Here is an 11,881-nt window from a genome sequence, read left to right on the forward strand (position 1 = left end):
AGAGATCAGCTAGAAGAAGTCACCTTGTAAAGAGTTTAGCTACAAAGAAACTACCACGTAGAGAATTCAGCTATGAACAGATCATCCTGTCGAGAGTTCAGCTAGAAACAAGTCATCCTGTAGAGAGATCAACTAGAAGAAGTTACCTTGTAGAGAGTTCAGCTACAAAGAAACAACCATGTAGAAAGTTCAACTGCAAACAAATCAAACTGTACAGAGTTCAGCTACAAACAAATCACCCTGTAGAGAGATCAGCTAGAAACAAGTCACCTTGTAGAGAAATCAACTAGAAGAAGTTACCTTGTAGAGAGTTCAGCTGCAAACAAACCATCATGTAGAGAGTTCAGCTGCAAACAAATCACCTGTAGAGAGTTCAGCTACATACAAATCTCCCTGTAGAGAGATCAGCTAGAAGAAGCTACCTTGTAGAGAGTTCAGCTACAAAGAAACCACCATGTAGAGAGTTCAGCTGCAAACAAATCGAATTGTAGAGAGTTTAGCTACCAACAAATCACCATGTAGAGAGTTCAGCTAGAAACAAGTTATCCTGTAAAGAGATCAGCTAGAAGAGGTTACTTTGTAGAGTGTTCAGTTATGAACAAACCATCATGTAGAAAGTTCAGCTGCAAACGAATCACCCTGCAGAGAGTTCAGCTACGAGAAGATCACCCTATAGAGAGTTCAGCTAGAAGAAGTCACCTTGTAGAGAATTCAGCTGCAAAGAAACCACCATGTAGTTAGTTCAGCTGTAAACAAATCATCCTATAGAGAGTTCAGCTATGAACAGATCACCCGGTAGAGTTCAGCTAGAAACAAGTCAACTTGTAGAGAGGTCAACTACAAACAAATCTCCCTGTAAAGAGATCAGCTAGAAGAAGTTACCTTGTAGAGAGTTCAGCTACAAAGAAACCATCATGTAGAGAGTTCAGCTGCAAACAAATCACCTGTAGAGAGTTCAGCTACAAACAATTCACCCTCTAGAAAGATCAGCTAAAAGAAGTCACCCTGTAGAGAGTTCAGTTACAAAGAAACCACCATGTAGAGAGTTCAGCTACAAACTAGTGACCTTGTAGAGACATCAGTTACCTTGTAGAGAGTTCAGCTACAAAGAAACCATCATGTAGAGAGTTCAGCTGCAAACAAATCACCTGTAGAGAGTTCAGCTACAAACAAATCACCCTGTAGGAAGATCAGCTAGAAGAAGTTACCTTGTGGAGAAGTCAGCTAAAAAGAAACCATCATGTAGAGAGTTAAGGTGCAAACAAATCACCTGTAGAGAGTTCAGCTACAAACAAATCTCTCTGTAGAGAGATCAGCTAGAAGAAGTTACCTTGTAGAGAGTTCAGCTACAAAGAAACCATCATGTAGAGAGTTCAGCTGCAAACGAATCACCCTGCAGAGAGTTCAGCTACGAGAAGATCACCTTATGGAGAGTTCAGCTAGAAGAAGTCACCTTGTAGAGAATTCAGCTGCAAAGAAACCACCATGTAGATAGTTCAGCTGTAAACAAATCATCCTTTAGAGAGTTCAGCTACGAACAGATCACCCGGTAGAGTTCAGCTAGAAACAAGTCACCATGCAGAGAGATCAGCTAGAAACAAGTCATCCTGTAGAGAGACCAGCTAGAATAAGTCACTTTGTATGTAGAAAGTTCAGCTACAAAAAAAATCACCCTTTAGAGAGGTCAGCTACAAACAAATCTCCCTGTAGAGAGATCAGCTAGAAGAAGTTACCTTGTAGAGAGTTCAGCTACAAAGAAACCATCATGTAGAGAGTTCAGCTGCAAACAAATCACCTGTAGAGAGTTCAGCTACAAACAAATCTCTCTATAGAGAGATCAGCTAGAAGAAGTTTCCTTGTAGAGAGTTCAGCTACAAACAAATCTCTCTGTAGAGAGATCAGCTAGAAGAAATTTCCTTGTAGAGAGTTCAGCTGCAAACAAATCACCTGTAGAGAGTTCAGTTACAAACAAATCTCTCTGTAGAGAGATCAGCTAGAAGAAGTTTCCTTGTAGAGAGTTCAGCTACAAACAAATCTCTCTGTAGAGAGATCAGCTAGAAGAAGTTTCCTTGTAGAGAGTTCAGCTACAAACAAATCACCCTGTAGAAAGATCAGCTAGAAGAAGTTACCTTGTGGAGAGTTCAGCTACAAAGAAACCATCATGTAGAGAGTTAAGGTGCAAACAAATCACCTGTAGAGAGTTCAGCTACAAACAAATCTCTCTGTAGAGAGATCAGCTAGAAGAAGTTACCTTGTAGAGAGTTCAGCTACAAAGAAACCATCATGTAGAGAGTTCAGCTGCAAACAAATCACCTGTAGAGAGTTCAGCTACAAACAAATCTCTCTATAGAGAGATCAGCTAGAAGAAGTTTCCTTGTAGAGAGTTCAGCTACAAACAAATCTCTCTGTAGAGAGATCAGCTAGAAGAAGTTTCCTTGTAGAGAGTTCAGCTGCAAACAAATCACCTGTAGAGAGTTCAGTTACAAACAAATCTCTCTGTAGAGAGATCAGCTAGAAGAAGTTTCCTTGTAGAGAGTTCAGCTACAAACAAATCTCTCTGTAGAGAGATCAGCTAGAAGAAGTTTCCTTGTAGAGAGTTCAGCTACAAACAAATCACCCTGTAGAAAGATCAGCTAGAAGAAGTTACCTTGTGGAGAGTTCAGCTACAAAGAAACCATCATGTAGAGAGTTAAGGTGCAAACAAATCACCTGTAGAGAGTTCAGCTACAAACAAATCTCTCTGTAGAGAGATCAGCTAGAAGAAGTTACCTTGTAGAGAGTTCAGCTACAAAGAAACCATCATGTAGAGAGTTCAGCTGCAAACAAATCACCTGTATAGAGTTCAGCTACAAATAAATCTCCCTGTAGAGAGATCAGCTAGAAGAAGTTTCCTTGTAGAGAGTTCAGCTACAAACAAATCACCCTGTAGAAAGATCAGCTAGAAGAAGTTACCTTGTGGAGAGTTCAGCTACAAAGAAACCATCATGTAGAGAGTTAAGGTGCAAACAAATCACCTGTAGAGAGTTCAGCTACAAACAAATCTCTCTGTAGAGAGATCAGCTAGAAGAAGTTACCTTGTAGAAAGTTCAGCTACAAAGAAACCATCATGTAGAGAGTTCAGCTGCAAACAAATCACCTGTAGAGAGTTCAGCTACAAACAAATCTCCCTATAGAAAGGTCAGCTAGAAGAAGTCACCTTGTAGAGAGTTCAGCTACAATAAATCTCCCTGTAGAGAGATCAGCTAGAAGAAGTTACCTTGTGGAGAGTTCAGCTACAAAGAAACCATCATGTAGAGAGTTAAGGTGCAAACAAATCACCTGTAGAGAGTTCAGCTACAAACAAATCTCTCTGTAGAGAGATCAGCTAGAAGAAGTTACCTTGTAGAGAGTTCAGCTACAAAGAAACCATCATGTAGAGAGTTCAGCTGCAAACAAATCACCTGTAGAGAGTTCAGCTACAAACAAATCTCCCTATAGAAAGGTCAGCTAGAAGAAGTCACCTTGTAGAGAGTTCAGCTACAATAAATCTCCCTGTAGAGAGATCAGCTAGAAGAAGTTACCTTGTGGAGAGTTCAGCTACAAAGAAACCATCATGTAGAGAGTTAAGGTGCAAACAAATCACCTGTAGAGAGTTCAGCTACAAACAAATCTCTCTGTAGAGAGATCAGCTAGAAGAAGTTACCTTGTAGAGAGTTCAGCTACAAAGAAACCATCATGTAGAGAGTTCAGCTGCAAACAAATCACCTGTAGAGAGTTCAGCTACAAACAAATCTCCCTTTAGAAAGGTCAGCTAGAAGAAGTCACCTTGTAGAGAGTTCAGCTACAAAGAACCATCATGTAGAGAGTTCAGCTGCAAACAAATCACCTGTATAGAGTTCAGCTACAAACAAATCTCCCTGTAGAGAGATCAGCTAGAAGAAGTTACCTTGTAGAGAGTTCAGCTACAAAGAAACCATCATGTAGAGAGTTCAGCTGCAAACAAATCACCTGTAGAGAGTTCAGCTACAAACAAATCTCTCTGTAGAGAGATCAACTAGAAGAAGTTTCCTTGTAGAGAGTTCAGCTACAAACAAATCTCTCTGTAGAGAGATCAGCTAGAAGAAGTTTCCTTGTAGAGAGTTCAGCTGCAAACAAATCACCTGTAGAGAGTTCAGCTACAAACAAATCTCTCTGTAGAGAGATCAGCTAGAAGAAGTTTCCTTGTAGAGAGTTCAGCTACAAACAAATCACCCTGTAGAAAGATCAGCTAGAAGAAGTTACCTTGTGGAGAGTTCAGCTACAAAGAAACCATCATGTAGAGAGTTAAGGTGCAAACAAATCACCTGTAGAGAGTTCAGCTACAAACAAATCTCTCTGTAGAGAGATCAGCTAGAAGAAGTTACCTTGTAGAGAGTTCAGCTACAAAGAAACCATCATGTAGAGAGTTCAGCTGCAAACAAATCACCTGTAGAGAGTTCAGCTACAAACAAATCTCCCTTTAGAAAGGTCAGCTAGAAGAAGTCACCTTGTAGAGAGTTCAGCTACAAAGAACCATCATGTAGAGAGTTCAGCTGCAAACAAATCACCTGTATAGAGTTCAGCTACAAATAAATCTCCCTGTAGAGAGATCAGCTAGAAGAAGTTTCCTTGTAGAGAGTTCAGCTACAAACAAATCACCCTGTAGAAAGATCAGCTAGAAGAAGTTACCTTGTGGAGAGTTCAGCTACAAAGAAACCATCATGTAGAGAGTTAAGGTGCAAACAAATCACCTGTAGAGAGTTCAGCTACAAACAAATCTCTCTGTAGAGAGATCAGCTAGAAGAAGTTACCTTGTAGAAAGTTCAGCTACAAAGAAACCATCATGTAGAGAGTTCAGCTGCAAACAAATCACCTGTAGAGAGTTCAGCTACAAACAAATCTCCCTATAGAAAGGTCAGCTAGAAGAAGTCACCTTGTAGAGAGTTCAGCTACAATAAATCTCCCTGTAGAGAGATCAGCTAGAAGAAGTTTCCTTGTAGAGAGTTCAGCTACATACAAATCACCCTGTAGAAAGATCAGCTAGAAGAAGTTACCTTGTGGAGAGTTCAGCTACAAAGAAACCATCATGTAGAGAGTTAAGGTGCAAACAAATCACCTGTAGTGAGTTCAGCTACAAACAAATCTCTCTGTAGAGAGATCAGCTAGAAGAAGTTACCTTGTAGAGAGTTCAGCTACAAAGAAACCATCATGTAGAGAGTTCAGCTGCAAACAAATCACCTGTAGAGAGTTCAGTTACAAACAAATCACCCTCTAGAAAGATCAGCTAAAAGAAGTCACCCTGTAGAGAGTTCAGTTACAAAGAAACCACCATGTAGAGAGTTCAGCTACAAACTGGTGACCTTGTAGAGACATCAGTTACCTTGTAGAGAGTTCAGCTACAAAAAAAAAATCACCCTGTAAAGAGGTCAGCTACAAACAAATCTCCCTGTAGAGAGATCAGCTAGAAGAAGTTACCTTGTAGAGAGTTCAGCTACAAAGAAACCATCATGTAGAGAGTTCAGCTGCAAACAAATCACCTGTAGAGAGTTCAGCTACAAACAAATCTCCCTGTAGAGAGATCAGCTAGAAGAAATTACTTTGTAGAGAGTTCAGTTACAAAGAAACCACCATGTAGAAAGTTCAGCTGCAAAGAAATCACCCTGTAGAAAATTCAGCCACAAACAAATTGCCCTGTAGAAAGATCAGTTAGAAGAAGTTACCTTGTAGAGAGTTCAGCTACAAAGAAACCATTCTGTAAAGAGCTCAGCTGCAAACAAATCACCTGCACAGAATTCAGCTACAAACAAACCACCCTGTAGAGAGATCAGCTAGAAGAAGTTACTTGTAGATTGTTCAGCTACAAACAATGCACCCTGTAGAGAGAGCAGCAAGAGGAAGTCACTTTGTAGAGTGTTCAGTTACAAAGAAACCACCATGGAGAGTTCTGTAATAAATATATGTATTATATATATAATTTGTACATTTACTGATAAAATCAGAAATATTTAAAGTACATCTGCTTCCTCTTTTCTTCTTCCTGTGGAAAAGAAAAAAAGACAGGTTAAAAAAGTCCCAAAGCCGGCCTATGGCCGGCTTTGGGGTATACAAATACAAAAAGAAGTGAAATCTAATCCAAAACAACCAGCTGTAAAAAAAGTGTGTGGCCCTCAAAAAGGCTATGGTGAAAAAAGATGTGAAATCCAAGGTGGCGGCCAAGAAATGGCTGTGATGGTAGGTTAATGGTAAAAATTTTAATAACGGCAATTTAGGTGAATTTTTTGCCAAGACCAAGCGGCACAAAAATTCACCTGAATTGTCGTTATTAAAATTTTTACCATTAACCTACCATCACAGCCATTTCTTGGCCGCCACCTTGGATTTCACATCTTTTTTCACCATAGCCTTTTTGAGGGCCGCACACTTTTTTTACAGCTGGTTGTTTTGGATTAGATATATATATCATTAAATATCCTAGTTATTGCTTTACTCTGACTGAAGCTTGATAGGTTGTCTGCTGACTTCAAAACTGCATCCCTATAAAGGGATGAATACTTGATTTTCTGAAGCCAGCAATCACATTGGAAAGCAAAATAGCCTTCACTCATGCCCCTCTGAAAATCGCACAGAAGTTAAACTTTGAAATCATCAATCCGGGATTTTCTGATAAAAACTGTGACATTCTTGTCACCAATGCTGCTTCAAGGACTTGAAACGACTACAGTCTAACAGTTGGCACACATGTGTGGTGTGAGGTGGAAGACAAAATATGATGACTTTACGCTGAGCAGCAAACTCCAGAGATCTTGGCTCAAAATGTGTGCTGTGACCATCTAATAACAGTAGCAGAGGACGATGAGACACTGCATGGGTCATGAAGTGTTTGGTGAGGAAAAACTGAAGAGCTCATGGTCTACCCATCCATTTTCACTGACTGCAAAACATGTACCCAGTACTTCATTCTTCATCCACAAATAATTGAGTTGCTTTTGCAGCAACTATAACAAATGGAGGAATAACCTGCCTGACCACACTACCACAACCAATTACAGTGCTGTTTTGGCCTGATGTCTGATACCGAACTTCTGCCCTTTCTGGGCCACCACTTTAGGGGAATGTGGTTCTAATGGCATTCCTGTCTCATCCTTATTATAAATAGCCTCTAAGTGCTCAACAAAATCCATTTTTATTGAATACTTCCTGGAGCAAATCAAAATAGTCATTAATGTTCTCAGTGTTTAGTGTGCTCATTCTAACTCCAGCAATCGAGTCTCTGCTTCTGAGGTACAAAGAAGGGTTTCTCTTCATAAACTTATCCCACCACCCATTAACTTCCTTGTCATTTCCAGGCTTGCCATTGATATATCTCTCCACTAAACCCATGGTCTACTTTCTTGTTTTTCCGTACCCCAGTTTAGCTGACAGGATTAAATGTTCAGTGGCCAATTCTTCTTCCTCCTTTGATAAATATGGTTTAGGACCTGGATTTGTGCCATGAACAATGCGTCCACTAAGCTTATCCCTCAAGGTTTGGTGAGGTACACCATACCTAATCACAGCTTCAGATGGGTATAGTTCTCTGCTAGTCACCACAATCAAGGCACCAGACATTCTTCGGACCACAATTTTCTTTTGGGCTGGCGACGAGGAATACTTGGACTATTATTGGTTAGGGAATTACACTGACACCTCCTAAACCCTTTCTTCTTCTTATTTGGCAAAAGTAGGAAAAGGAACTCCATAAATCAAACTGTAATACAAAGATATCAACTTCATTACAGCACATGGATCTGGAAAATATTGGTTATGCTTCATGATTAAATTTTTTTTTTGCTGATAACAGACGCATGACGAGGTTTTGCGCTACCACCTGAAAACAATTAACTTAGCAAGTAGAGATACTAGCCACAAACAATCAGTAGTCCAGTGGCCTTTCTCCATGGTCGCTAATCTTTCCACTGTGGTCATCGTGAATAGTGAAGTAAGCCAGGCATGGCATTTAATTAGCTGCTTTGTACTGGGCGTTATATAGAATTACACATCCATTCAAGTTATCAACACAAACTGGCATAAGTATTATATAATACGTTTGTGCCTTCATTCACAGGCAAATCTATCCCCGGTTAGTACATGCCTATAGGCCTCATAGTTTTCGAGAACATTATTTATTTACTATTATTTATGATGTAATTTTAACCGCATTTCTTATTATTCTTAGTACTATAGTTGTATATATATAATATAATAATAATTATTATACAGTACAATAGTACTGTATAGTATGGACCACAAAGGAGTAGGAATGGCCCACGAAATAATATCACCCAAAAACCAGCCCCAGATGACGATGAGGCAGTATTGGTTAGGTAAAACTAAGCCCAAACAAGCTTTCAGATCGACCCGAAACACTTTCAATACGTTGCTACGGATTTTTTTTTTTAATTATTTAACGGAATTTTCACCTTACACACAAAAAAGTGAGGTAGCTATTAATTGATTTGTAGGAGTGAGATGTCTCTTAAGGTGACTTAGTCAAAAAAGTGAGGCTATGCATGACAAGGTGGTGAAGGCCAGCACAATCAGCATAATTGTGATCCCAAATCAATGTAATATGGCACAGACTAAAGGCAACTGGTAGCTTAAGTGCCGGTACATTAGTGGTCTGGTAATGTCACATTGATGTCTACACTATATGCATACACAACATACTGAGCCATAGATGATATACTGTAGACACACATTAAAGCAGTAGTGTATGCAACAATGTATTATTAGTAACATTGATGGTGGAAAATCATTCTATTAGCAAGCCAGGTGAAGGATAAAGCTGTCATGCAGCAACTTGGGACTCACTGTACGTGCCACTTGGAAACAAGACTAAACACTTGTAAAAGAAAGAGACATAAGCCACAAGCCACCTATAATAAAGCCAATGTGGCACACTAGCCTCTGTTGTATATATTTGCATAATCTGTTTGTTCTTTATTAATGTCATTGCTGCACATGTAATAATGTGTATTAACTCCTGTATGTTGTGTATGCATATTATAGACTGATCACTGTGCCAATGCCACACCGCTGGTATGTGTCAGTACATCAGCGGTGCGGCTGCAGCATTGGCACAGTGATTAGTCTATAATATGTATACACAACATACATGGCGCAACACTTTCAAAAACAAAATGAACAGTAGTTGGTTCATCTAAATTGCTATTTGAATCTGCCTGGTTCATTAACTACTTTGTAGTGGGAGTCACGTGCTAACTGTTTTGATCAGTGTTAAATAGAATCATACCGTTTCTATCACTTTCATGGAAACACCCGCCATTATACAATTGTCTCTTCATTCAACATGGATTCTATTGGCCTTATGACATAATTTTAACCGCATTTCTTATTATCTTTAGTACTTGGTTATATAATTACTAGGACCGCGTCACATACAACCAAGTACATGTACCAACGTGACAACCTAATACCAGGGTAAGGCATATACAGTGTATAGCTGCTATATACTGTTCAGAGAATAAAATGCACGTGATATGAAACTGACTGCTATATTAAGGTATATCAATCTGCAAGCTGAACACACAGAGCTTAGCTTCTGTAACATGACCTATCAATTATTTTTAGGATGGAGGGCTAGACTTTTTACTAGCAATTAAGTGTGTGTTCTATTACACAGTTGCGAACAAAGCATACTCAGTTCGAGGTTTTCTTCAAAGAAATTTAAGGAAATGTTCAACATCAGTGAAATCAAAAGCTTACCTAGCATTTGTTAGGCCAATAGTAGAATATGCATCTGTAATATGGTCCTCGTACACAAACTGTGATAAAACTGTCTTGGAAGGAGTACAGCGTAAAGCTACTCGATTTGTATGTAATGACTTTTCAACCTGTTCAAGTATGACATCAATGCTGAATAATCTGGAACTCTCTGGAAGATAGAGGACTCAGTCAAGACTTATTATGTCCTATAAAATTATTCATAAGATAGTGAAAGTTAACTTTAACTCATATCTGCACCCATGCATCTGGATCAATAACTCGTGGTCACCAACTAAGGTTTAGACAACTTCAAGCAAGGGTAAACTCATATCATCACTCATTTCTGCCAGCCTCTATACGTGAATGGAACTCTCTACCAAGAGAAGTAGTTAACTCTTCTAGTAATACATGAATTTACAAACAATTTGTCCAATTTATATCAGTATGCACACATATACACTCATGTTTGAGTTCTGTGCATTGAAAATAAATAAATAAGTGACTGACTGCTCTATTAGAGTATCTCGATTATACAGTACCACGGCATACGGAAACACAGTGCTCAATACAACAGATTTACTTCACCCTTCTCACAACATTATCTCGCAAGAACCCTCAGGCCTCTCCCCTATGCCGCGAAACTAGTAGTAAATATTTATGGCGGTTAAGCCACCTCGGTAACCTGCACTGACCTGCAAAACGGCAAATGGTTTTGAAGCACACATCAGTGAGACTATTAGCTAACACTAACATTTCTCTGTCCACTTTCATGGATGATGGATAGTCGCTTCAACTCTCTAGATTAACACCTGCTCCAAAAATGCACCGGCCGACTGACGTGCTCAGTCGTCTGTTTTTTGATTGGCCTTAAATTAGAATTAGAATTGTCGTACCGTTTTAACATACCGGCCCTAACAGGGATTAGTGACGCGCTTAACAGCCGTTTGAAAATCCTCGTTTATACTAGTACGGCCGGTCTGTCGCAGCACACACCGACTGACCGGCCTCCTGCGCACGGCACATGTCGTGAGAGAATAGGGTCTGGCTGGCCAAGTGAGACTATAGCCATGGCTCCACGAGACAAATCATTTTCGAGACACTTTCAGGGGCGGATCCAGGGGGGGGGGGGGGGGTTTGGGGGCTGAAGCCCCCCCCCCCTTCATATTTAGGCTTTACTTGATCAATATGCTGAGTATTATAATGAAATTTTGTCTTAGCATAATTATATGATCACTAATAATACAAATACTCATAAAACCACCTTATAAACGTCTTTCCAAGGTATTATCAGTGGATTTATGCTAAAATTTATGCAACAAGGACCCGAATCAGCATTGGAGGTTTACAAGATCGAGATACTCTAATAGAGCAGTCAGCTAACTACTCTAATAGAACATTCACTGGAAACATGTAGCTAGTTGGTTCTGTTAGGGAATTTTTCCAAATCTGCTTGCACCTATACATGCAATGAAATGAATTGGTCTGTTTAAAGGGCTTCATTCATCTACTTGTGTAGTTACTATGTATGACAATACTTAATTCAGGTTCACAATTTCCATCATGATTGAAAATGCTCTCAGATTCAATCTTGTATTGTTCAAATTTCACTTTCAGCATTATTATTCTAACATGCACCTATTCAGTGTTGTGCAATTGTGAGAGGGGTGCATCATGTACTTGGTTGTCTGTACCTACCCAAACTTTTCCATTAGCAGTATATAAAATATCTACAGGCAGAAAATATTATGAATTTTATGTGGAAATGTCTCCAAATTGCAGTGTTTTAGCATCTATTTTTCAAAATTTTCCTGGGGGGGCATGCCCCCAGACCCCCCTAGTTCCAGCATTTCGCTACCTCTACCCAAGAGATTAGTACCTTGAGTTAGCCCCCCCCTTTTATAAATCCTAGATCCGCCCCTGACTTTCACACGAAGTTATTATCAGCAAATCTTTTTATTCATGCACATGCAGTTGTTTATGGGCTTTATACTCACGTGATGGTGCATGTGACCTAACTTATGGGTGGGGCAATGGCGAAGTTTTTTCTGGTCTTTTTTTCTGGTCTACCTGAACAGTGTTGAAGGACAGCGCTGCGATCAGTTACCTTCACAATCGGCGA

At 39.6% G+C, this 11,881-nt stretch overlaps 1 protein-coding gene across 1 annotated transcript in view; it reads left to right on the forward strand.

Moving 5' to 3' along the window:
- The first annotated feature begins 11,797 nt into the window (after window positions 1–11,797).
- The window catches only part of LOC136268822 (fibropellin-1-like), a 17,912-nt gene continuing 17,828 nt past the window's right edge, over window positions 11,798–11,881 (forward strand). The window contains exon 1 of the mRNA XM_066064285.1: window positions 11,798–11,881. This exon is cut by the window's right edge and continues 282 nt beyond it. The gene's annotated coding sequence lies outside the window, so the exon portion shown is untranslated.

Source organism: Dysidea avara, chromosome 10, assembly GCF_963678975.1.
Source record: "Dysidea avara chromosome 10, odDysAvar1.4, whole genome shotgun sequence".
Taxonomy (NCBI): Eukaryota; Metazoa; Porifera; class Demospongiae; order Dictyoceratida; family Dysideidae; genus Dysidea; species Dysidea avara.